At 46.5% G+C, this 27997-nt stretch overlaps 1 pseudogene; it reads right to left on the reverse strand.

Moving 5' to 3' along the window:
- Positions 1 to 1977: 1977 nt before the first annotated feature.
- On the reverse strand, positions 1978 to 26650 carry LOC146186759 (protein brain tumor-like; annotated as a pseudogene).
- Positions 26651 to 27997: the final 1347 nt, after the last annotated feature.

Raw genomic sequence — 27997 nt, forward strand, 5'->3', positions numbered from 1 at the left:
GCTTATGTCGTTTTTATTGTTCGTAAATGAGAAAGGACTGTCGAGTCATTTAACTAAAGAAAGTGGAGAATTGACGGCGGAATAAAAGGGAATAAAGCTGTGTGCGTGCGTGCGCGCGCGTGTGTGTGTGTGTGTGTGTGTGTGTGTGTGTGTGTGTGTGTGTGTGTGTGTGTGTGTGTGTGTGTGTGTGTGTGTGTGTGTGTGTGTGTGTGTGTGTGTGTGTGTGTGTGTGTGTGTGTGTGTGTGTGTGTGTGTGTGTGTGTGTGTGTGTGTGTGTGTGTGTGTGTGTGTGTGTGTGTGTGTGTGTGTGTGTGTGTGTGTGTGTGTGTGTGTGTGTGTGTGTGTGTGTGTGTGTGTGTGTGTGTGTGTGTGTGTGTGTGTGTGTGTGTGTGTGTGTGTGTGTGTGTGTGTGTGTGTGTGTGTGTGTGTGTGTGTGTGTGTGTGTGTGTGTGTGTGTGTGTGTGTGTGTGTGTGTGTGTGTGTGTGTGTGTGTGTGTGTGTGTGTGTGTGTGTGTGTGTGTGTTTACGCACTCTTCAAACCATGACTAGGTTCATTTTATTAGTGTTTAGACTGGGGACCAGTCTTGTCTCTGATGAACACTGGTTCCCAGTCGAAACGTTATTAAAGCAACCTAGTCATGCGCAACGTAAAGCTTGCATAAACCTATTTTATTCGTCGTGGTTCGTAGTGCACTCACTGCTTCACTCTACCCTTTCGCTCTCTCTCTCTCTCTCTCTCTCTCTCTCTCTCTCTCGATATATATATATATATATATATATATATATATATATATATATATATATATATATATATATATATATGCAGCGACGGGTTTGGCCGCCCGTATCGGCTGCGGGAGGTGGTCAGTTCGAAACCCGCCGCTGGACACCCCCAGGATGAGTACAGGCGTCCCCCGGCTCGGCGCTTGGAAGAGGCTCTGCTAACCCTGCTGCTGTAATTTTCGAACAAGTCCTGCAAAGGTCGCGGCAAACCTCACAAGGAAGAATGAAAAAAGGAATTCGCTGCAGCTTACATTGGAGATAATGCGAGTGTAGCAGCTAACGGGCAACAGCAGACATCCTACAGCCGTGTACACAGAGTAACTGAACACTCCTACTGGCATCAGTATCATAGCTGTACCGGAATAGCACCGTAATTGTCTCTGAAATTCGGATTATCACAAGTGTAAACGACCACTGATTCTATTAAACTGTGCTTGTTGCATAATAGGATGGCTTGGCTTAAAATGAAATATCGAGAAGATCGATGATACAGACCCTGAGTCCAGGGCCGCAGCAGTCAGCAATTGTGCAGCGTCATGGGGCCAGGTAATAAGCCTACGAGTGAGGCCAGTTTAACGTGACGGCCGTAGTTGGTGCAATACCAGGCCGGATGCTCCGAAACGCAGCCACCTTTTTAAAGGTGTAACCTTTGAAAATATGGCTGTTGCAAGAGCAGGAACTGTAAATCGTGTTTTCCACTGGAGGTGCACTTTTCTCATCAAATGAGGTTGGCATCACCGTCAGAATGACGAATTTAAAGGATCATAAGTTGGGGCCTCCAGGGGGGTCACTGCATCAGCCTGGATTTCTGAATTAATGAATTGACTTAGGACCTATTCAGTCGTACTGGTTGCGGAATGCGAGAGCTGGGTCTTGAAGAACCTGAAACAGCATTGAGCTGCGATTGAAGCCTCTAAATTGCCGTATTGATTGGAGTGCATCGAAGCGCGTTACTATGTGAGCAGTGAACGGTAGGGGACTGGTGGCAACAGAAACGGTACAAAAAAAAAAAGTATGCACAACGGCAATTTTCGCACACAAAAAAAAAAAAAAAGGAAGAAGGTGCGTGTCTATATCTTGAGCCCAATCTTTTCTCCGATCGCAGGTTGGCTAGCAGTAAAAAAAAAAAAAATTCTTTTTTTTTAACAGCCCCGGGTTCTACCACTCATGTAGATTATAGGGGAGTACTGCACTCTAGAGAGGAGGGGTACCGTCACTTTTGTTATTCTGCACCATCTTGTCATACGGACACTTGAAGACAATGGCCTGGATGAAAATGAGGTCGGGAAAAGTTCACTTAGGACAAAAAACTAAGCGAGTGCGCCACATCCCTTTCCACATAGCCATCTCCCCAAAAAAACGGAAACCACCGAGAAACCCTCAGACTGAGCAGAGGGTTATACACGATATCTCATAATAACCTCACTACGGAAGAAGTCATTATCTTTCGGCAGATCCAGACAAAACATCATATCCTAACCTTGCCTTGTCAGATGGAAGGAAGGATGCACTAGGTGCGATCCTCCTGTGAGGGTACAGACCTCAACCTGCGACCATCATCATCCTACGGCTACACCAGGCAAGGCCTCCCGCACCATAAGGTTCGGGGTTTTTTTTTGTTTCGGGGAGCGGGCTTTTCCCAGCCAAGGGGCTCATGCAATCCGGCCTGTTCCCACCGGGGCGGGGTCGCAGTGCATATGCACCACGTCCGCACCACTCCGGTGGGTCGAATCCTGACGCGAGCAAGTCTTCTAATATCTCACTTCGAGTTTTCCATTTTCTTCTTTGAAGATCACCATGGGGTGTCCCCATGCCTTGTCAGATGGAAGGAAGGATGCACTAGGTGCGATCCTCCTCTGAGGGTACAGACCTCAACCTGCGACCATCATCATCCTACGGCTACCCCAGGCAAGGCCTCTCGCACCATAAGGTTTGGGGTTTTTTTTGTTTCGGGGAGCGGGCTTTTCCCAGCCAAGGGGCTCATGCAATCCGGCCTGTTCCCACCGGGGCGGGGTCGCAGTGCATATGCACCACGTCCGCACCACCCCGGTGGGTCGAAGCCTGACGCGAGCAAGTCTTCTAATATCTCACTTCGAGTTTTCCGTTTTCTTCTTTGAAGATCACCATGGGGTGTCCCCATTCTTCAAAAAACTTCTTTCTCCCTAAGTGGCGTCTCTCTCTCTCTAGGTGGAACCATAGTTCTTTTCTGATTTTGGCCTTCATTTCATGTAGGCTCGGAGTCTTGTTCGAGTAGGCCGCTTTGCAGCGGGCTAACCACACCTGATAGTTGACCTCTGCCAGTGTCAAGACAAACTGTTTGCGCCCTTCCTTAGGAAGCGGGTTGAAGTAGCGCACGGTGGGGTATGGGATCCCGGGGAGGCCGAACATATCTCTCAGACGCTCTAGGAGTGCTGCGGGAATTAGGCAGTCAAGAAAGATGTGCTCCGCTGTCTCTCGGGCCAAGCAGAAGGGACACAGGTCAATCATTCCTGACGTCGCAGGGACGAAGGCACGCCTTCTGATAGGTAAGATGCCTCTTGCGAACCTCCACATCAGGGAGGCTCGGCGTGCATCGAGGAAGTGGGCTGTAATGTACTGCCAACTGGGTCTTTCTGCACCTAACATGTATCTTGATAGGCGGGCAGGGAGCGGAGGGGTGATCATATTGATAATATCTTTCAGGTGCATGGTTCGTGGGTCAACGTCAGACGAGTTTTCTTTCAGGTGCTCTAAGTCTGTGGCTGCGGTTCGGTAAAATGATAGGGGCGACCCTGCATGCGGGGTGTTGTGGTGTAGGGCCTTCTCAGTGAATGTTCGCAGCCGTGTCGACATATAGTACGAAGCCATAGTTTTTGTTAGCGGCATGTCGCATTCGACGGCTCTGAATGTCCATTTGATGTGCAGAGCCCTTGCGAGAATATCCAGATCGGGCAGCCCCAGGCCACCTTTGAATCTGGGCAGGCATACAATGGCTCGTTTTACCTTATCAGGGGCTCCATGCCACAAAAAGCGGTATATGTGTTTCTGGAGCTGTTTTTTCTTGTCTGGGGGGATGTCAAGAATGCTGGCCACAAAGCTGAGGGTAGAAATCAGCATTGTCTTGATGATGGTGGCCTGCGCAGTCAGGGGACATTTTAGAGCACCAAGGTTGTGGGTTTTGATGCTTAGTTGCTCTTCAGCCCTATTCCAATTTCTAGGCGCTGGCCCAGCCGAATCGAAGAAATATCCGAGGATTGGTGTCTCGCGAGTAACAGAGATCGATTGGATAGTGGTAGGGGAGGGGGTCGCGTTCAAGGCCATAACAGTCGATTTTTTGTGATTGAGGCGAGCCCCACTCGCTTGGCAGTACTCCGTAGTTAATTCAAGTAGTCTCTCCAGTGATGTTGTGTCTGGCACCACCACAGAAACGTCATCCGCGTAGGCGAACACTGGAGTGCAGGGAGGGCCAGCTGGCAGAGGTGTTTTGTGGATGCCGCCATCTCTAACAATCTTTTGCAGGAGGGGTTCAATCGCTATGACATAGAGCAACGGGGAGAGGGGGCAACCTTGACGGACACCCCTTTCCACGGGGAATGGCATTGAGATGCGCCCCTGTACAATGACTGCTGCTTGTGGTGCGGCATAAAGCGCCTTGCACATATTTATGTACTGTACGGGAATGCGCGCGAGCTCAAGTGTCCTAAACAGGTACTCGTGACTCAGGCGGTCGAATGCCTTCTCTTGGTCCAGGGAGCAAAGAAAGCCATTGATGCTGCGTGATTCCATCCATGTCAAAAGGTCTCTCAGAGCCATGCCGTGGAGTTCTACCGAACGGCCTGGGACACAGCAAGCCTGTTGCGGGCCTACTATTGACGATAGAGCAGGCGTCAGGCGTAAGGAGAGACATTTGGCAATTGCCTTGTAGTCCGTATTTAGAAGGGTTATTGGCCTCCAAGCTTTAAGGTCACTGCTCCTGGAAGTGTCCTTGCACAGGAGTGTGATGAGGCCTTCGTTCATACTTGGAGTTAGTTCCCCTCGCTCTAGGGCGTCGTTTGCTAAGTTGGTGAAAGCGGTCTTTAGCGACGGCCAAAACTTTATGTAAAAAGCTGGCGGGAGTCCATCCATACCCGGGCTTCTGTTTGGCTTCATCTGTTTTAGGGCTGTGTGTAGTTCTTCAGACGACAGCCATGTGTCGTCTAGGTTAGGTGCGTCAGTTGCTACCTCCAGCTGGAACGATGTGGGGGTGCAGGGCTCAGCAGCATAAAGTTCGATGTAGAAATCGCGTGCTAAACTCAATACCTGCTCAGGGTTCGTAACAATATGGCCGAAGAGTGGATCTTCGACTGCAGAGAGTGTTTCGTTCTTTCTGGCAAGGCGACGGCGTAGCAGATGACGCGAACACCATGCCTCGGTTTCCCATCGTTCAGCGCGTGCTGTTGCGCGAAGTCTGTCCCAGCGCCGATTTAGAAGACGATGGAACTTCTTACGCAGGGTGGCCAACGCCGCGGGGATGCTTGGTCCCTGAGAAAATGGGGTCGATAGCGCGATGATGGCATCCGAGACTATTCGGATTTCTTCTCTCTCTCCCCGCGCCATCTTCTTCCCCCACTCTTGGAGGCAAATCTTGATGGAGGTTTTCATATTATCCCAGCTTTGTGCATCCATGTTAGGGGAGACTTAACGCTTTATAACTTTGACGACTTCCTGCTGGACACGCTCGTCATCCAGAAGTCGCGTGTTTAATTTCCAGCAACCCTTTTCTCGTGGAGAAATATCAGCCGCACACAAGCGCGTGATAAGCAGCTTGTGATCACTTAGGGCATTGGGGAATACCCACACAGAGTGCAGGGAATCAGCTACGCTAGCAGAGACATAGACGCGGTCAATACGGCTTTCGAGACCACGACCAGACCAGGTCATGCCGGCGCGACCAGGTTGTAGTGCGCGCCAAGCATCGGTTAAGTCTAACTCCTCCACCAGATCACGCAAGGCCTGTGCGCCATTGTAGTCTCGTCTAAGCCGCCGCGGTGTACCCCGAAGAGAGCGGCGGTCTTCTTTGAAGAGGACACAGTTAAAATCGCCCAATAACAGTATTTTGGCTGGGCCAATAAATCTCTCTTCTAGTCCCTCAAAAAATTCTCGCTGTCCGAAACGGCATGGGGCATATACATTAATGATGCGCATGCCATTGTTAAGGTCAATCGAGACAAAGCGTCCTGCGTTGTCCCTATCATGGCGTAGGACTGACAGGCCGGCGTCTCTTAGGAAGATAAGCACAACTCCCCCTGAACCCTTCCTTCCGAAACTCCAATAGGATTTTGTGCTGAAACGGAGGTCAAAATTTTCAATTTGTTCTTGCCGGTGAATATAAGTTTCTTGAAGTGCGAGGATGTCGATCTTTTTGGCGCGGGCTATGTCTATTGTTTCAGCTTGTTTCGCTGCTTTAGTAAAGCCGCGAATGTTTAGCGTTGCGAGAACAAAGGAAAAGGCCAGGATGTACCTACAGTTTGTTTTTCCCAAAGCAAAGCTCTCTAACAAAGGTCCTTGTGCCACTACCGCCCAACGCCTTTCCACGCCTCATGTAGCATTGGTGGTGAGCCGCCACACTTTAAAATACCGCGCGCATCTTGCGCGCCGTAACCCACCGGCGTTCTAAATTCAGAACGCTGATCGCAGACCATACAACCTCTATTTGGATAAATAAAAAAATTCAGTCAGTCGATCAATACAGCAGTAAAATATTGGATATTAATCTTAAATAACTATATAAGGACAGCCAGCGTTACTAATATGAAAGCATACTTTCATCTGCTGCTGTTATCGACTTGAAGAAAACTATCCCGCCTGGCACTTTTTCATAAAATATACTACCGTAACTAAGCATAGCGCTCCTTATAAGTTCGACCACAATCCTACATTTCATTTCGCCGTAACCACAGTCAGAAGGTAGACATTCCGCACTCAAATACAGTTGCCTATTCTAACTTGTTTCTTCCCCTGACCTGTAATGATTTGAATAACCTGTCTGTATCCCTAACAAGTATCACTGAAGAAGAAAAATTTAAATCCGTACTGCAAACCTTCTTTTTTGCCTAGTATTAAAACTTATTCTATGGTTGCTTGCTTATATTCATTGTATACTTTGTTTCTTACTATATATTTATATTTTTTACACCTATGCCGTCTTCCAAAATTACACATGTACCTCGTTGTTCTTCTTATGAGCTAACTTCTATAACGAACTCTGTTTTCTCAGATATATTTGTACATTTATTGTGTTAATCTTCTGTTTTTAAATATCCTGAATCCTCCCCTCCCCTCTCTAACGTACATCTGTACCCTGAAGGTATAATAAATAAATCAATAAACATGCTATTTTCGTGTTTCTTTGTATGAGCTGAATATATTCACATAAAACAGCAATTTACTCCATCTGGATATATTTAGTGAATTATTTCGCTCTTCAAGAGCCAAGAATTACTGGAAACGTAACTCTGGTTCTTGTTTGTTTCTCATCTTTTTCCATCCGATCACTTCCCGTTGCATTCATTTTTGTCGGTTCCAAAATTATTACTAACTTGCTGTCACTTTCAAAAGACTTTTTTTTTTTTGGGGGGGGGGGGGGGGGGGGGGGAGGGGGTACATGTATATCACTGCATCCTTTTATAATCAATACGCGGAGCGCAGGCGGAAAGTATAGCGTCACTACTGCTGAAATTATCCGCGACCGCAATTATCCGCAATCACAACTCTATAGGGTGAAACACTATAAGCTTTCAGTGCTTTCTAAAGTAACGCATTTGAGAATTTAGTTTGCCAATCTAGCGTGGTCAGTTGAAGAAAGAAAAACACAATTCCTCTGAATTTATATCTCTTCAAAGCTGTTGTTGTTGTTGTGCCTGTAGGAAGCAGGAAAAAAATGCACGGGCCTGCTACTGGCTCTGTAGCTGAGCTACCTCCGCTGCCTCGTGTGGACAGAAGAGAAAATAGAGAAGAAAGAAAAGGAAAAGCCAGTAGCAGGCCCGTGCATTTTCTTTTCCTGCTTCCTACAGCCACAACAACGACAGCTTTGAAGAGATATAAATTCAGAGGAATTGTGTTTCTCTTTCTTCAACTGACCACTCTAGATCGGCAAACTAAATTCTCGAAAAAAAAAAAGTAATTGTGTGAGACAGGAACGCTCATAACACTATGCAGTTGGAAGATGCCATGTGACCAGGCAAGTATCAGTGGACCACAGCTCAGGCAATTTTCTCCTGCACACCTATGAAAAGAGTCAGGTTTGCAGGATAACAGAAGGAAAGGAACACTTAGTGTATTTGGTTTGGTCTGGGTTGGCAGGGTTCGGCCTGGTTTGGTTTAGATTTGTTTAGGGCGTTTAACGTCCCAAAGAGACTCGGGTGGGGGGAAAAGTTCGACCACCTGGGGTTCATAACGTGCACTGATATCGCGCACTAGATGGACGCCTCACTTTTCGCCTCCATCAAAAAGTAGCCGCCGTGGCCGGGATTCGATCTCGCGTTCCTAGCTGGGTTAAACAGTCGAGCGCCGCAACCACGGAGCCCCCGGGGAAGGGGAAAGTTTGATTTGTGTACGTGTCAAATAGAAAATGGTGATATTATTTTTTTTTATTTGGTTCACAGGAAGGGAAAGGCGCAGTATCTGTCACACTTGCTCTGTGGACACCTGAACCGCGCCGTAAGGGAAGGGAGAGAGGTGGGAGTGAAAATGGAAAGAGAGAGAGAAGAGCCGTAGTGGAGGGCTACGGAATAATTTCGACCACCTGGGGATTTTTAACGTGCGCTGACATCGCACAGCACACGGACGCCTCTTCGTTTCGCCTCCATCGAAACGCAGCCGCCGCGGTCGGGTTCGAACACGGGAGTGAGTGAGTGAGTGAGTGAGTGAGTGAGTGAGTGAGTGAGTGAGTGAGTGAGTGAGTGAGTGAGTGAGTGAGTGAGTGAGTGAGTGAGTGAGTGAGTGAGTGAAAACCTTTATTAAGCTCTAGATTGGCTTGTCTTCTGCGGTTTTCAGATGGCTTCGTCCATCTTCTAAGACAAAGGTCGGTTTCCCTTAGTCCAGGGCTCCGCTGGATGCTGCTGCCAGTTGTGCTCGTCGAATCAGACCCTCTTGGTCGACTCGGCGATCGCTGGAGAGCACTCCCTCCCATTGCTCCGCACTCGGGTCTGTGATAACGGGTACCACGCTTATCCTCTGGCATGCCCACGTTATATGGTACAGCGTGGGTGGTTCTTGGTGGTGGTGGTGAAAAACTTTATTTAGTGGAGCCGCGAAATACTCGTTACAAGGGCTGGGCCGGCTCCTGATCACGGGTGGTGGCCAGCAGGCAGTGCCTGACGGCGACCGCTTCAGCCCAGTCGACCAGTCTCCTTTGTGGAGCCGGTTCTGAGCTGGAGACCGCGATCTCCCAAGCCTCGTTGTCCGTAAGGCGCCATTCGGCCGGTGGTTGAAACTCCGGGCATCTGAACATAATATGTTCGAATGTAGCTCTCGGGGCCTCGCAGAGGGAACATTCGGACTGATGAGTAGAGGGGGAGAAGAGTGCCAGCAGTGCTGGGGAGGGAAATGTGCGGGCTTGAAGGTGTCTCCATGTTATTTGTTGTGGTTTAGTTAAAGAGGGGTGTGGGGGAGGGTAGTGAAGTCTTTCATACCGGTAGTGTAGTGTAATGTCGTTGTAGGTTATCAGCCGATCTCTGGCACTGCCTAGGTCCTCGGTATCTGTTGCTCGGTCGACGTATGCTCGAGCAGCAGAATTGGCCGCTTCGTTACCGGGGTTGCCCGAATGGGCTGGTACCCAGACAAGGTCTATGGGTCGGGGTGTTTGAACGTTGGTAGTTAAGATTTTGTGAGAGGCAGCATGTAGCTGGCCTCGGGCGAAATTTTGTATGGCAGTTTTAGAATCGCTGAGGATAAGGGTGGCAGTGGAAGAGACTATCGCGATGGCTATAGCGGATTCTTCCGCTTCTACGGATGTTCGGGTAATGATAGAGGCTGATGTGATGTGTTCGAAGCGGCTGGATACCGCGCATATCGCATAAGCTGAGCGGTGTGGATATTCTGCGGCGTCCACGTAGACCGTGTCGGGTTCGTTCGCATGTGCTCTGTGTAGGGCACGTGCTCTCGCTTTTCGTCTGGCCTGGTTATGAAGGGGATGCATGTTTTTCGGAAGTGGGTGGACAGTGAGGTGATCGCGGACTGTCTTTGGAACTGCATAAGTTTCTACTGGAGGGGGACCTAACGGTCTAAGTTGGAGAAAGGAAAGAATGTGGCGACCAGTTGGGGTAGTGGAGAGCCGTCCTAGTTGGGCGATGCGGTGGGCTTCCACCAGTTCGCTGAGGGTGTTATGAACTCCCATGCCTAAGAGTCGATAGGTTGGGGTGCGCTTAGGTAAGCCGAGAGCTGCCTTATAAGCGTGTCTGATGAGAGCATCCACCTTGTCTGTCTCTGTTTTTGTTAGATATAAATACGGAATCGAGTAAAGAATGCGGCTTATAATAAATGCCTGTACTAAGCGTCTGAGGTCATGCTCGCGCATTCCACAGTGCTTGTTGGCTATACGTTTGATTAGGCGGGTGATCTGATGTGTTGTGTTAGTCAGTCTGGAGAGTGTATCCGTGTTAAGGCCGTTGTCTTGTATGAACATACCTAGTATTCGAAGTTTGTGAACTTGTGGCACTGGCTGACCATCTACGGTGATGATCATAGGGGGTTGGTGGTGTTTCCGCGGGCTTGGGTGGAGTATCAGGAGCTCGGATTTGGTGGAGGAACATGCAAGGCCTATTGAAGCTGCGCATCTTGACACCATGTCTGCCCCCTCCTGAAGAGTTTCTTCCATGCTACCTACATTCCCAGTGGTGGTCCACAGGGTGATATCATCTGCATATAGAGAATGGGAGAGGTTTGGGATCTGTGACAGCTTTTTGGCACCAAGGGCATTTGTCAGTGTACTGTGTGGGATACATTTTGTTGAGTACGTGTAGGTTCGGGTACGAGCCCGTTTGTAGCTGCCTCCAAGCGACTGAGTCCTCTCTGCTAAGGAAGTTGTGTGGTGGTGGGTACCGCTTTCTGCAGCCCTTGTAATAGTTTAGTATCGCCGAATAATCTTGGGGTACAGGTTCGTTCCCCTCGAGGTCGCCTACGTTGGATGCTCGGTAATATGTGTACCCTCGAGCTATCCTATCCGCCTCTTGGTTCCCTGTTACTCCCGCGTGTGCCGGCGTCCACTATCGTATGCTTGATTGGTTTGTCGTTTGGTTGTCGTGTTATGTGGCCCCCAGAGCGGAGTATGCGGAGCGCTCTGTGCCTGATTCTGCCGCGAAGATAGTTGCGGCATGCTGTTTGTGAGTCTCTAAGGATTGTTAGAGACCGTTTAGATCGATAGCCCTCCGCTGCCGCTAGAGCAACGGCAGCTTCCTCAGCCTCGACTATCGTACAGTCTTGTAGTGATGCGCTGGTGATCTCGCGTAGCGTCGAGTCAATCACCGTTGTTACCACATTGCTGTTGTGCTGCCTCGCTGTTCTGGTGTATGTGGCCGCGTCCACGTATACCGTCGTTTCTCGGGGTGCTAATGTCTTTTATAGGTATTGAGCCATTGCCTCTCTGCGTGCTTTGTGTAGGTTGGGATCCATGTTCCTGCGATGGGCGTTACTTTTAGTGTGTGGCGATATTCGTCCGGGCTTGTTTGTGTCCTCTGTATCTCTGAGAATTTGATCGGCGCGGCCCAGTTTCTTAAGCAGCTCCCTGCCAGGTGGGGTCTGCTGTAGTCTGCGCACTTGGACTCCGGCACAGGAGTCGGGCGTCTTACCACTGCACCACCTCGTCGGGGCAGTGATCTCATTAAAAGAATCTACTTTCTCGTCGTGCGCAAGTGATGAGTTTCGTTGTATATAATGCCTCAAAGAAACGTTTTGTTTGCCTCTTTATCAAATTTTAATTTTAACCACTGGCCTATTTATTTATTTATTTATTTATTTATTTATTTATTTATTTATTTATTTATTTATTTATTTATTTATTTATTTATTTATTTATTTATTTATTTATTTATTTATTTATTTATTTATTTATTTATTTATTTATTTATTTATTTATTTATTTATTTATTTATTTATTTATTTATTTATTACGATGCCCTCAAGCACCGAAGCATTTCCAGAGGGAGCGGGGCTGAAATGGTATTACAGACGAAAACAAATTAATTCATGGCTACATCTGCAACAGCTGTGAACATCTGCGTGGCTTCTTGGTCGAATACTGAAGTAACAAACGTCTAAGAATAAAAATAATAAAATAGATAATGAACCGAGCAGTTCCAATCGTTATTTAATAAGTACACAAGTACAAAAAAGTGATGGGGTGCAGCCATGAAAAAAAAAAATACAAAACTACTTAAGCACATCCTTCATATGACAAGCAGAATTGTTATGACAAACAAGTTAAAAACGTGTTGTAATGACATCGATTGAGTAATATAAGCATAAACGGTGCTACAACTCTTAGTCCACGTGACGTCATCAACAAAAATAAAGGCGGATAAACCTTTCTGAAAACGACATAATCATTGGCATGCGATGTAAGCCAGAAGGTGGTTCCAGTCTCTGCCTGTAGTACAGTTGTGAACAAAAGTGGTATACAACACGCAGACGGCGACAGAGCTCGAGGAAACTGTATTGCAACGCTATAGCCAGAGCTATCTAGGATACTGACAACGGTGGCGGTGCCTCATTTATATCGACATGCATGTGTCGCCCTAGCTAGATAGGTTCTCGATGCAGTTTTCCCAAGCACAGCCACTGGCTACTCGTTGTATATACAACCCTTGCTCGCGACTATACGTGGTAAAGATGAGCAGAATTATGTGTGTGTTTGTGTGTTACGACTGGTGCATCCAATCTTGTGTCTGTGGTTAATTCGAGATGAGCGATTAGAGATGAGCGTTCGTCTGCTTCGCCGAGCTCAAGGTAATAATTAACATAAAAGGTTACCAGGAGACAGTTTGAAGGTTACGCTGCCACAGGCACGTCTAGGCTTTGGGAATGGTTTGAAATAGAACGACTACCAGAAGCACTCTTCTCCGCTTGTCAGCATTAATACAAAAAGGGGATGATTGGCTTTATGGAGTGGCCAAGCCGGTATGCTGAGTTTATTTAAGTTGGATACCTTTGGGTTAGCAGCACAAAGAAAAAAAATTATCAGCGGCTGCAATAGCGCGGAAACAAGGCATTCTTCGACGGCTTCCTACGACTGCATTACTTTTCGGTATCAACCAGTGATCGATGGAGAAAGCTTGCATGGAATGTGTTTTTAAAACTGCTGCATTTTCTAATGAAAATGCATATTCCTAAAGATGCCACCTTATGGTGTGGAAAATATTCTTTAAATAACTTTTTCTACCAAAGGAAAGTGTGATCGAATGTAATGATAATTATTTGTTGCTTTTGAGGACATTAAATTTTCTCCCCATCAAACATGCGCGCAAGATTTTTTGCGATAAAAATTTAAAATCTGAAAATGAAATATTTTTGTTCAAAGCTGCAAATAGTATGCAACCATGGGGCATGTGGACGTCTTGTTTGTTGTGAGTGAGTTTCTTGCGGACGATTAATGTATGCGGGGCTTTTATCGTCCAGCTCAACAGAATCTCAAGGAGTAATGACCAGAGATGGTGGCGGCAGTATAAAGTATGGTCGAAAATCTCTGGATAGTGGCGAGACATAACCGCTGATTGCACTCACAGCATCAATATTTCAAGATTATACTCCTGCTTTCTTATCAAATAATTCCACGCATATGAGCGGGTGCCCCACATCTCGTAAGCATCAAGGCCGAGTTTGTATATTAATCGGTAATTCGTAGTCGATGGTGCAACTTACATGATCAACAGCTCATTGGGGGCAATAAGGGCGCATACTGGCACAGCTTTATTGTTTTTATTTCCATCCATTTTAGAGTACAATTCTTATAGTTTTTAGGCTTTCCGCATCGCCGCTGGCATCGCAGGTGGTGTAACCGAGCGCAAAAGAGTCACAAGCCACCACAGCTCAGCTGCCGAGCCGAGAATATGATCAGCCACCTGCTTCCACTGAGACTAATATATCACGCACTTCTCTACTCACCACTTACACGGACACACTCCAGCACTACCAACTAAAAAGATGCTCATATCCTCCCGCACACCGCGATCTAACAATCAAGACGCGAGGCCGTCCAATGACGCAAACTACAAAATGGCAGCTTCCCACACCCCCTCTTATACAGCAGGATCTTTCCAGAACAGATAGCCCCCATCTGCAAACACTGCTCAACTCCGGCCGCTCTCATATACATGGTGTGGACTTGCACACACTACAACACAGACAGCTCAAACACCCCAGAGACGTGGGAGTTCCTCCTGCGTACTTCCGAGCCAGCAGACCAACGCCGGCTTATCCAGCGCGCGGTGGAGGCTGCGACACCCCGGGGGATCCCCGCCGACCTCCTTAAGCCAGCGCAACTGGTCCTTTGATTGGTCCTCTGTTTTTGGGCGCAATAAAAGAGTTCACCACCACCGCCACCTCAGAATGACGAGCCAAAAAGAATTTCTCAGAAGAAGAGAAAGAAGAGCCACGAGCTCTGCACTGCTTGCACGCGGCTCTTCTTTCTCTTCTGCTCAGAAATTGCCTCTGGTTCGTGAGGAAAATAAAGGGTATTTTGTAACTGGACATACAAACATCTCTCAAATTTTTGCAGCAATACATCGCAAAAACGCTTAAATAGCTGCTTTCAACATTCACATCAGGGATTATTGTAATCGTCCTAAGAATTGTTAATACATTATTGTTCTTTTTTTTTAGATTTATTTGTCAGACCTTTCAGGGACAAACTGACTACAGGTAGCGCTGTTTCTCTGGAAAGGCAATACAAGAAAATAAAAATTAATTTAGTCAGATTCCTTTAACAATCCCCTGCATAGGTACACATAGAATGATTTCCACTTTACGAATTACACGGTGCGCCTTGAGCCTCGGCCATTGCATTTTGGAATCAGACAAAAAATTATCTCCAGAGCCGTCTTCCATTCACACAATCGACAGTATCTGTATGTTCACAAGTACGCTCACCCTGAGCGAATAAACGCTTACATTTTAATATTGCGCGTTGTAAACTAATAATTAACCAATACTCCGTAGATGTGCGTTGCTAAATAAAGCAAGCAGCTATAGCAAACAAACCTGCAAACCAATTTCTTTCCAAAGTGGAGTAAAGGGAGGGCCTGCTTCGGGCACACTTTCTCCAGGTGCTTTCCCCCTTTTCATTGTTTTAAAAGCTTGCTTAACCTCATCTTTCATTACAGTGGGAACGTCTGATTGCTCGTCACTGCTGCCAATCTCATTATTGCTCTGACTATTCCGGCTACGTTATGTCAGTATAAAACTCCTCGGCTACATTGACTATCTTGCCTATATTAGTGATGACATTGCCCGCCTAAACCCTTAGAGCATATATCAAATTTTGCGTGTCTAATTTCCTATTTACCGCTCTATGTTGCCACCATACTTTATAGCAGGCTCAGTTTTCTGCATGTTGTACTTCATTATGATGCACACTTTTCCCATATTGATTGCCTTTTAGCTGTGCCTGTTCTATCCTTTCTGTTGGGATGAAGGCTTTCATACATTTTGGCGTCTCTTAATAAAATCTCTCGTCTGCTTAGACTATTTGCCGGTATCCTCTCTAACTATCCTACCACCTACTTGTACAGCACACTCAGTATCTCTGCTGGTATTGTTCATCGCTTCTACATTAAGGTCATCTTCCTCAGTTAAAGCTGAATATCTATTTTGTAGCGATATCCTGAATTATTCAACTTCGAACTCACCGCTAATTTGTTTATGGATTTCTTTCTTATAATCTGTTTCGTTCTCTCTTTAAATCTAGAATAATTCGAGACCTTGCCATCCTGTGCTCACTACATCGCACCTTTCCGATCACCTTTACATCCTCCACAATGCCAGGGTTAGAACGCAGTATCAAGTTAATTTCATGTTTAGTCTGCCCGTTAGGACTTTTCCATGTCCACTTCCGGGTCTTCCGTTTGCTGAAGAAGGTATTCATGATTCTTAAGTTATTGCGCTTACAAACGCAACTATAGTAACTCCCTCCTGCTATTCCTAGAACCGATGCTATAATCATCCACTGCATGGTCTCCTGCCTGCTTTTTGCCTACCTTAGCATTGAAGCCGCCCATCAGTACAGTATACTGCCTTTTCACTTTCCCCATGCCCGATTCTACATCTTCGTAGAAGCTTTCTATGGCCTGTTCATCAAGACTACATATAGGCGCTCAGGCCTGTACAACCTTCAGTTCATACAGCTTATTAAGCTCAATTACGATGTCTGGCACCCTCTCATTAATGCTGTTGATCTGATCTATGTTACCAAATACTTTCTTATTGACAAGCAACCCTACTCCTAACTCTCTTCTCTCCGTTAAACCTCGATAACGTAATACCTGTCTGCTCTTCAGTACAGTATGTGCGTCATTTAGATTCCTAACCTCCCTAAGCCCTATGACTTCTCATTTCATGCCCTCTAGTTCTTCGAAGAGAACTGCTAAACTGACCTCACTAGCTACGGTTCTAGCTTTAAACGTTGCCAGTGTCAGTTCCAATGGCGGCCTGTTCGGAGCTAGACAGGTTTTTTAACCTTTTTTTTCCTATGGCAAAAAAAAAAAAAGTTGAATCACTGCCATTGAAATAAGACAAAACAAAGGTGATACATGTCCTCTCCATCCGCCTAGCGAATGTTTAATAATTGGTCTTGTGTGTGGCAACAGATTTCACTGTTATGGTGGGAGTGACGGATAACTTGGCGAGGGGAGATCCCGACCACCGCTGAGGCGCGGGAGTGAGGTTGATGACGATGCATCGCGAGCAACGCCGAGGATGTGATGCGTTCGGGAGCACTTGTTAGTCGCCGGGAGCAGCTCCGATTCCCTGCATCCCGGCCGGAGCTCAAGCCAGTGGCCGCGCATCGATCGGCCGGGCCGCCGCCACGGCCACTGCCACCACCGGCGCGCCTTCGTTCAAACCATGCGCGCAGATACAAGTGCGCGCTGTGCGGTCGACGCTCCGGAACAGTGCCACCGCGTTAAGCGACCTTCAAGATGACGTGTTCGTGCCCTCGGGTGTACACGTGCAACTGGCACTTTCATCGTTTCCGCACCTTGCATGGTCACCTCTGGCGTTCATTAGCATTCTCCACACCCTGCGACTACCCTTTGAACAATCTCGAGGCAAGCATTGGTCTGATGAAACCGCTTGCGCCGTATTAAGGACATCTTCACACCCTAATTTCGCTTCCATTGTGAGAATGGTAGAGAGAAAAAGGAAATAGCCATAGGTGGCGTGACGCTTGAAACTTGTGTGACCAGAAAGCAAGGCCTTTGTTTGCTCGCATGGGACGCCTATATTTAGTGACGAACGACGAGAGCGCACGCAAAGGGTTAGTGCTTCTCCTCCGTCATAACGGCATACCGTGGTGTTTCTCAACTGATGCGCCACCAGCCCACATTGTAATTTGAATAAGAATGAACTTGCTTACAGTAGCTACCACAGAGGGCACCCGTTATTTATAAGTCATGGTTGGTCCAGGCATGTACTGATGAAGAGTTCGTGGTGAGCAAGTCTTCCCAGGTTGGCGAAGGTGGCGATACCCAGACTATTTAGCGGCGTCGCAGTTGAAAAAAAATCGATGAATTTTCAAAGCGCTTTATTGTGCACACGAATTACTAGGAAGCGAAGAATATAGCCTTGAATAGCGACGTTATTTCGCTCTTTCAGGCTGTTTGTAGTTTGCACTGGAGCTCATGCACGATATTATCCAGCAAGTAAGCGCCCACTTTCCTGCTCTACTACGTGGGAGAAAATTTGGAGAAATATATACAAGTGGGCAAATTTAATAAGCCGTGCGTAGCGTGTGTGTTGTTGCTAAGTATTGGCAATGATATCATATAAAGAACAGAATCTTTTTCGAAGCCCCGACCTTTATATGATTCCCTTTTGAGATGGAGGGCCACGCCAGGATATATGTTATGCAAGCACGGCACATATGAATTACATACGTGAAGTTTGTATAGGTCCCATTAAAACTGCAGGTAAAAAGAGGAGTTGGAAAGTAGTTCCCCTACTTTCCAACTCCTCTTGCAAGAAAACACAGGCGACGGTAATAAACAAAGCATGCACGCTTTACCTCCGGAAGAGCTTTTGGAGCATGTGGAAATGCTCTGCTCTTGGACACCTGGCGTGAAGGGAAAAAAAAAAATGTCATACGTGACCTCTTATTCACGCCGTAGCGGCGTAAAAAAAATTAAGAAAAAACCGGAGTATGCGCATTGATGCATTTCAGTCGCGTATCACACGCTTTGTGTGGTCGCTGTATCTTCTTCGCTATCGCCTCCCTGCCGTCCATGCCCGTCGCCACATTTCGCAAGACTAATGTTGGCATATAAGGTATGCATGAATTAGTGTTTATAAAAGCACCATGCAGTCTGAGTGGAGGCGGAAATTCCAATATCTCATTTAAATACGTAACTTCCCGGTTTCATTTCTCTTTCGTCTTTAAATAGTTGCTGTTAAAGAAGCAAACATTGTTGAGCGTAACTAATGATGGCATTCTTTCCAGCACAACATTATGTTACCTTCTGGCCTGAAACGTTGATCGTGACGTTACTACATAAAATAGTGGTCTTTTAAAATTAAATACGCACTTTGTGATTAACGTCTACCTAACACCAGATATGACGCAGGTATGAGCCACGTTCAAAGAGAGAGAAAGAACAACTATTTGAGGTAAATGATGGATCTTAACTCAGATTCCGCTGGCAATATATCATCGGATCCTATTGGGGCACGAGGCACAGGAGATACATACGCTGATTCTATGGGCAGGAAACGCAGAAGGTGGACAGTGAGAGTGCTACGCTTTCAATTCTAAAGCTTTACTCGCTCCACTACGTGAAAAGCCGTCTGACGTTGTTGTCGCTGTAGCAGTTGGTATGGTCGTTGGTACCCATAAAGATCGAAGCGAGTGGGACGGCTGGAAAACAGAATTAATTCCTGACAATAAATTGGTCGGCATTGAGGTTCTGGCCCAGGCCCTCTGTCCGTGCACACGAAACACATAGGCCACGAAAAGCAGTAGACTCAAGCGTGCTAAATGAGCACAGGGGGGACAGCGGCCGATGTAGCTCAGTTGGAAGAGCACCGGACGCGTTATTCGGATGTCGTGGGTTCGGATCCCACCATCGGCACGTTGTTTTTTTTCTTCTACTTTGTGTCTAATTATCCTTCCCCTAAACAGATTACATTACTAATTTCTGTGATTATCCAAGTAAAAATTAAAAAAAGAAAGACAAAGCACCATATATATATATATATATATATATATATATATGAAGGAAAGAAGCCAACAGTCGGCGAGGCCAAGGAAAGCGTTATATATATATATATATATATATATATATATATATATATATATATATATATATATATATATATATATGAAGGAAAGAAGCCAACAGTCGGCGAGGCCAAGAAAGTGTTGGGGATGGCACTTTTATGTCTTTTTTTAATATTTGCTTAGATAATCACAGAAATTAGTAATGTAATCTGGTTAGGGGAAGATAATTAAACACAAAGTAGAAGAAAAAACAACGTGCCGATGGTGGGATCCGAACCCACGACCTCCGAATATCGCGTCCGGTGCTCTTCCAACTGAGCTACATCGACCGCTTCCCCCCCTGCTACTTGCTTGGGTATTTATGTTGTCTGTATACGAACCTTGAGAGTGTTCACCAGCGCCACCCTCAGCCATAGCGGCGGACGTAGAACGTCCTTTGTTACCGCCAGCGTCACGTAGAGCGTGATCAAGAGCGAGGGCGAAAGCTGTGCTAGAACCCTCTTACGCTACCTATGGCTTCAAGACTGCCAGAACCGAGACCCCCGTAGGGTACAAGCAGATCAATTAAGGGGAAATGAGGGTGCTCGTTATAATACATGAAGGAAAGAAGCCAACAGTCGGCGAGGCCAAGGAAAGCGTTGGGGATGGCACTTTTACCTCTTTTTTTTTAATGTTTGCTTAGATAATCACAGAAATTAGTAATGTAATCTGTTTAGGGGAAGATAATTAAACACAAAGTAGAAGAAAAAACAACGTGCCGGTGGTGGGATCCGAACCCACGACGGATCCCACCATCGGCACGTTGTTTTTTCTTCTACTTTGTGTATATATATATATATATATATATATATATATATATATATATATATATATATATATATATATATATATATATATATATATATATATATATATATATATATATATTGTGAAGAGGAAGAAGTGCACAGGAATTTTTCCAGGCAGTGGCATCGCAATCACTGCGCATGTGGGATCTGATTCTGTTTGCTGCGCGCTGATCTGCCTAGTCTGAGTACCTCAATAAACCCCCATTTTACATTTGGTGGAGGTGCGGGGTGTCTCGAGCTGTCAGCATCTGAAAGGCGTCGTCATCAATGCCGTGCAGAATTAGCTTGATCTTGTCGGCCTTTCACATCTGCGCGTTCACACGCTTGCACAAGTCGACGACGTCCTCGATGTAACTCGTAAAATTTTCGCCGATCTGCTGAGACCGCGCACGCAAGCGGTCTATATATACACTTACTAACATGGGTTTTGGATGTGCAGTAATTTTACAGCAATATTAATAATTGCCGAATGCAACCGGGGAGGGAAGTGGCTTCGCCTACGCATTGATTAATGACGACTGGTCTCGACCCACTGAAGATCTGCGTAGAATAAACATAGATGAAATCTCAAACTTCGACTACGTCTTACTGCTGCCAGGCAGTGTAAACTCAAACTCTTGTTGCCTTGAAACGACAATGTCTGAGTATTGCCTTCTTGTTCTGCAATAAAAACGCAAACACGCTATCAGAGAATACTTAAATAACCTTAGAATCATTTACGGGAAACTTGCGGTCGCGCAAAGAGTTGTTATTTTGCATTCTCAAACGAAATAACAAAATTTCTTCCGTTATCATAACTAACTGCTCTGAGCGGTTGAGCGAAAGAGAGTGACGAGCTACGAGAATATGGTGAGCCAAGAGATTTTTTCAGAAGAAGAACAACGAGATCTGGGTAGCTGGCTCCTGGCTCTTCTGTGAGAGAGAGCTTTGTACTGCACATACACACATACAAGCATCTCAAATTATTTGCTTCAATATATGGCAAAAAGGCTTAAATAGCTTCGCTAAACTTCGCATTAGAAAGTTTCGTAGTCGTTCAAATAAGTTTGCATGTCTCTTCTTTATTCTTTTTCATTGCTTTCTGTTACTCTCTCTCTCTATTTTGTTTCTTCGAATTGTTTCTTTGTTTCTTCAAACATAGTATCCGTGTTACGTCTGCCACAACACCTTATAGCGGTGGCATTACCACATGAATGCGAGTGCATGCAAAACCTATGCCTAGTCCCCCGGCGAGGAAGTGTGCCCTGGCATCGTCTAACAAGGACTAAGCAGGAAGTTTTGAGATACTTTGTTTGGGCTGCGGTACTCGGTTCACAGGCCGTGCGCGCGTTCTCCTATACCGCCGCCGTGCGAAAAGTTTGAGTTAAGCCGCAGTGCCGTTCAGAAACCGTGTTTCAGCTTTACATGGTGGCACAAATATTGTTAAGAGACATACTGACACCACTCTTCGCAGAGCACTCTGAGAAGCCCGGATATCCGTCCAGAGGGTAACCGCCTTTTTTGTCCGTTACAGAAAATGCGCCTCTAAAAGACGGCAACTCACGGACTAGAATTGTCGACGCAAGGTCCTACTCTCTGGATAGCTGCTGGCTGCGGCTGACAAATCACTCTGCGGACGTCGACGGCTTCCCTTCTATAACAGGTGAATGACGAAGCCTGCCTTAATAGCCTCCGTTATTATTCCGTGTATTTAATTACAGATAGCAATTTTCGGCCTCTGATTTGCTCCTTGACCCACAGGAGACCTTGTACAGGCTATTACTGATTTGAGCATTTAGACTGACACTAAACATTATGACGTGAACTTGTATTTAAATAATTATTGAAACTGAAATTAATCTGACGAATCCTAAGTGCGTTATATCAATTAAAGTTAGAATAATATATACGAATCGGATTGCCGAGTTGATGAATGCACAGCAGATGTTACCAAATTAAACCAGCAGATGGAAAAGGAAAACAGCCGCCTTGAATTTTCTGCTATCCCTCATGAGCCATTAAAAGGTAAGGGCAAGAGCGAAGTCTCTGTAAAGCTTGCTGCCAGCAAATCCAGGAACATAATGTTGAAAACGACGTAAAGAAACGGCCGAACTGTGCAAACAAAATCTTGCTGTGTAAACACCTAAGAGATATAAGAACAAAAATTAGTGGTGATTTATGCTGATACCAGATATGATAATCCTGATTCGCAAGAAAGGCAATTTAGATGTCTTGCAGGTAATCTGAAATACAATTTCGCTTATGGAGCTTAGCATCAAAGCTTCTCCCTTTGTAAAATAATCAGCGCAAAATGGGACGTTTCCCAGTTTTTACTGCAACCTCTGCAGCATTAAAAACCTACACTACTGCACATTTATCGCAATTCTTTTAAGGGAGATCTTATAGCTGTAACGGGAACACTTTTAATTCATTTCAACACTTTCGTTATAGCAGGAGTTCTTATCGCCCACCTAACTCATGCCTAAATCAACTGATGTATGATATTCAAAATATTTTAACCAATACTGTGTCTTTTAAAAACTCGTTAGCGACATCAGTACTGATCTGTCGCGGTATGACTGTCCCGATTTACAGAAAACACTTTCAAACAATACTGATTATAGGGAATCGCCTGATATTCCCTGTAGTAATTCCAATTGAATTCCCTCTTGAAATTGTATATTGAATTTCCTGATTAGTATTGCTTTCGAGAATGCATTTAAGCCACGGCGGACGTCATTTATCCTAAAGACATTTCTAATTACATATGTAATTAGATATAAGCCACTAGTTAGTTTTTTATTAATAATCATAACGTTTGGGTGGTTAGTGCGCATGGAGACTTTAAAACGCAAAAAAAAAAAAGAAAAAGACAATGCCAAATCAGTTTTTGTAACGAAGAAAAACTGATTTTGCAGTGCACTAGAGTGTGCAAAATCAGGTGCTCTTATTCGCACGAAAGCGAAACCGAAAGTATTAGGCGCGTAAGCAGCTCATTAGAAGCACGATGTGGCTGACAAGTATGAAAGGGCAATGAAGCTCAGTTAGAACTGCATGACTATTTTGTAAAGCCATATAAACGTTCTCTTTTGCTTCGGCGCTTGGTGTAAGAAAAAGAACAGACATTAACAAATGCGTGCTCGCTATTTCAGAAAGCGACTGAACAAAAGAAAACTCTTGGCACGGCACTGTACAGCAAACAGTTTGGAATTTGGTGTCATACTCTCTGAAACACGTCATCAGAGTACCTGTCGCCTGCATCGAGTTTCCTGCGTTTCTAAAGCGCTCATATTCGGCTTACTGCGAAAACATAGGCACCAAATTTTGCCGCGCTGCACATTATTAAAAAGCTACTTCTTTTTATTTTAACTCGGCACCGTTACAGTTACGGTTTAACTAAAATTTAGCTTCGGCGTCCGCCGTCTGATGGCGTTGGCGTTGTGAGCGAAAATCAAGAGCATGGTGCTGGCAAGCGGTAGCTGGCAGCTGACATGGCCGAGCTGGACGTAGGGTCGCCTGACGTTACGTTCGAGAGGAGCTGCCAACTCGGGCCTCTCCTCGCACATGGGAGGGCGATATCAGTATCAGCCTGCTAGGACCCTCGGGGGTCACAAAAGCACTTTTATACAGCTTGGTAAAAGCGAGGATTTATAAGTAGGCTGGCAGAGTACGCTATCGCGTCATATTATTAGAGGCGGAGCTAAAGGGTCTCCTATAACTGATTTACAAATCGTCGCTTTAACCAAACCGTAACAACATGTATGCTTCCATTCCTTCGAAGTAGCATGTCTTACTCATAGCCCAATTGTCGTATGAGGTTGAATTCCCATCTTTTGAAAATAACTTTACTAAATTGAGAGTGTATCGAAAATAACGTTTTCGTTTCAAGCATCACCTTGTCCAGGCATGCCCATTTTTGGCACTATACACAAGTAAATTCGAAAGGTTTGTTAATTACCTAATTATTCGAAGTTTTTTAGAGCACAGCTCTCATGCGTCCGATCGGCGCTAGAGCCCAGTCGTCGTTGCATTCGCAGTACACATGCAAAAGAGCCACGAGAGATCCGTGAACCAAAACAAAAATTTCTCAAGAGAAGACAATGAAGAACAATGAGATCAGCGCCACTCGCTTGAACCTCTTCTTTTTCTGCTGAGAAATTTTCTTTTGCTTCTGAAAAAGATAAATGAGCGTGCTTTGTAACTTCGCACACACATACTAGCATTTCTCAAATTTTTTGCTCCAATGTATCGCAAGAAGTCTGAAATAGCTGCGCTCAAATATCGCACAAGAGAGATCGTAATCGTCCTTAGAAATCCCCGCCGGAGTGGCGAAGTGGTTACTGCGCTCGACTACTGTTCCCAACTACGCGGGATCGAATCCCAGCCTCGGCGGCCGCTTTTCAGTGGAAGCGAAAAGAGAGGCACCCAAGTGCTGTGCAATGTGAGCGCATATAAAAGAACCCCAGGTGGCCAAAATTTCCGCAGTCCTCCACTACGGCGTCTCTCATAGCCCGAATCACATTGGGACGTTAAACCCCACAAACCAAACAGTCCTTAGAACTTTTCACGCCGAACTATATCGGTGCAGATGAGGACTCAAGAAATCAATTTGCTTCTCTTTCGAACTCTCCGTATTTAAAAAGTATTGAAAGTGTTCGCGGAAAGCCTCGGTATATATTTGATGCAGCCGTTCAGTTTAAAAGAACGTTATCTGTTTGCTCAGATCAATAAGTCATGAGTCTGCATTGTTCACATTTTAGTAATTAGTGATACAGATATATGTGCAAACGTTCAGTGTCTGAGTATTATCGACAGTTTATCATCTTCGTGCCGCGTTCAAATCTGAATCTAACCTCCCTCTGGAACACCCTGTGGTAGTGGAACGCCCCGTCGGGGAATTGTAGGTGCTTGGAGCAATCAAATGTCCGCAGTAGCCTGCTGGTCTGGTCTAAGATGATTGCCCGCATCACCATGCACTTCGCAACGCGGCCACACGTATCTTGGGGTCTACGGCCACGCCGCGAGAGTGCTCCAGGATCACAGCACAAAATTTGCGCATGAACTGCCCGTACGATTGTAAATTCGATCTGATGCGTCGGATAACACTCAGTTCCTACACTGTCGCCACTGGCGCACCACAACAACGCTGTTGGCTACAGAAGCTGTCCATCACGCTTGCCGCAGTGGAACTGCCCCTCCCAGTCGAAGATATCGACGCCGCGGTTGTTGGTATCGGCTACAGCAATGTCATTCGGCGTATTCACTGACACACCAGAAAGCTCTATATGAACTGTCCTTCCATGCCACCGAACGCGTCAAACTTGCAATGACAAATCTGTTTTCCGCCCTATCGGTGACTTGAGGGGGTACAATCGTACGCCAATACCAGCTAGGTACTTGGATAAAAGTGCAGCCGTAGCACTCAGCAGAGGAGGCGTCGGAAAGTCCTGGAGAGCACAGAAGATCCAGCCATGGTGAAAGATGTCAGCCCCTACACTTGACCACTTTTCATAAAGGCTCACATCTGCGAGGCTGGTTGATGACGGACCTGGGCGGTTCACAGACCTGAAGTGCTTCAATAGAAGATTCGACTGAAATGAAGACTTCGGACGTGGCATTGGATGGTGGCGATATTGGTGCTGTGCAGAATGGTGGTCTATGGGACTAAGAGCCACATCATTCGGCCGGGCAATTGGTGGTTGCCGCAGAGCACGCTCAGAAGCTCTGCCTTGCTTGATGTAGCCAAATGTATTAATTGCTCCTACCTCGATTGCTTGATAGGTAGGCACAAACTCAAAGTCCATGCCGTGGAGCCCAGACTTAGCCAAAAATGAGTGGAATTCCTGGAACGTGTTCTCTAGCAGAGTCTGGAAGACAAAGCCCTCGTTGCTCGTAGAAAGGCGAGTCAACCTATCCTCAGAGGAACACACCTGTCGGGACCTTTTGCTCGTTTCTTGGCCGCTTTGCCCGATCAAGCCAATGGACGCCATCTTGGCACTGCAGGCGTTCTGCAGTTTGTCGAGCCGTCGCTCCTCGTGCATGGAGCAGTAGGATTGAAATGAGTCTGCCACCTTCTCCCGGGCTTGCTGGTCCTGAGCTTGTAGACGGCTGGATACCTGCTCAAGTGTCTTCAGTCCTGCCCGGAAATCGCGTGACCTGCCCTTCCGCCTCTTACCACGTGCGACACGCCCTTGTAGCGCCCCTCGCGCCACGCTCTGGTCGCAAGCCACAGCACGGCGCCGGACAAGGAAGAAGTAGGCAGCAGCGTCGCAGTGCAAGGAGCGCAATAAAAATAAACCAGATAATGACACAAAGTTCTCGGAGCTTTTTCTTCCTCGACTTATTGTCGACACCTCCACATGCATAGAAGCCGCCTCACTCAGTGGCCGCAATTCGTGCATTCCCTTAGAATGGTTGAGTGGGGCGTCCTTATAACAGAAAGGGCAGGTCGCACGATCGGCAGAAGTAGAGCAGTGCCACTAAAATCGTGGCGCAGGGTGACCAAATTGTCCGAGGGCGCCCGTACCCAATAGTGCGGGCTTTGCAGGTCTCTCAACGTTAACACATGGTGGCCCACTAAGCAGTGTGTGATCTGGTGCATCCATCTTGCAAGCAAAACGCATCGACATATGTGCGGTACTGCCAAAATCACTGATTGGACCGCGTTTCGAAAAGAGCAAGCTGACCTTGATCACCCAGATATCACTGATTACGCTTCCTGGGCATCGGACCTTAGGCACCTGTCCTCTAAGTACACCCGAACCCTGAAAACATCTTTAGACCGCCCTGCTATTGACTCCCATTTCCTGCACCTGTTGGACGCCCGCAGGCCTGGTGAAACGTTGGCGCCACCAGCGCCACAACAGAACGCTCAAACGCCGCATCGCAACCCTAACGCAAGCTGCAGAGGACTATGCATGGAACCTTGCTCAATCAAATTGGCTGACAAGATGTGATTCCCTGAGTGGTAACCTTAGCTCGAAACAAACTTGGAGCTTACTCAGATGCCTCATTGACCCCAACAACTCCAAAAGCGACCAACGCAAGAACCTTGCTAGGGCTCTACATGGTAACCGCGGCTCCAATAGAGATCTCGTACAAACCATCAAACAAAATTACTTCTGCACCACAGTCGACACGGACCCCCTCCCTCCCTATAATGGGTAGCCAAACGAGGAACTAGATGCGGAATTCACCGTCAAAGAAATAGAGGCCGCCATCCTAGCCATGCGCAGAGGCACAGCTCCTGGGAAAGATAAGATCACGGTGGGACTCCTCGCCAATCTCCACGACGCAGCCCTCACGCAGCTCGCGAATTACATTAACAACTGTTGGCGCATGGGCCGGCTGCCAAACGAGTGGAAGACTGCGGAGGTGCACTTCATCCCCAAACCGGGCAAACCCATAAATATTAACAATCTACGGCCCATCTCTCTCACCTCCTGCGTAGGGAAAGTTATGGAGAAGGCGGTACACATCAGGCTCACCCGATATCTTGAAGAAAACGACTTGTACCCACACACCATGTTCGGATTCCGGCCTGGCCTATCCACCCAAGATATACTCCTCCAGCTTAAGGAAGAAGTCATAAACCCCCCTAACAAGCCTTTCTTCAGGACAATTCTCGCTCTTGACCTCAAGGGGGCGTTTGATAACGTAAAGCACCACTCTATTTTGGAAAATATGAGCCACATCAATTGTGGTGCAAGGATTTATGCATATGTTAAAGATTTCCTTCACGGTCGTACCGTCTACGCCGACCTCGGTCTGGCAGAACCCAGCCAAATACAGCTAGGCACACGCGGCACGCCACAGGGTGCTGTTCTATCACCCTTACTTTTCGATATTGCTTTAATCAAACTCCCAGCCCAGCTAAATCAGGTATCGCATCTACGGTACGCCTTCTACGCGGATGACATCACTATTTGGACCACGGCCTATTCTACCG

The sequence above is a fragment of the Amblyomma maculatum genome, chromosome 6, assembly GCF_055883805.1.
Source record: "Amblyomma maculatum isolate TAMU_Amacu chromosome 6, ASM5588380v1, whole genome shotgun sequence".
NCBI classification, from domain to species: Eukaryota; Metazoa; Arthropoda; class Arachnida; order Ixodida; family Ixodidae; genus Amblyomma; species Amblyomma maculatum.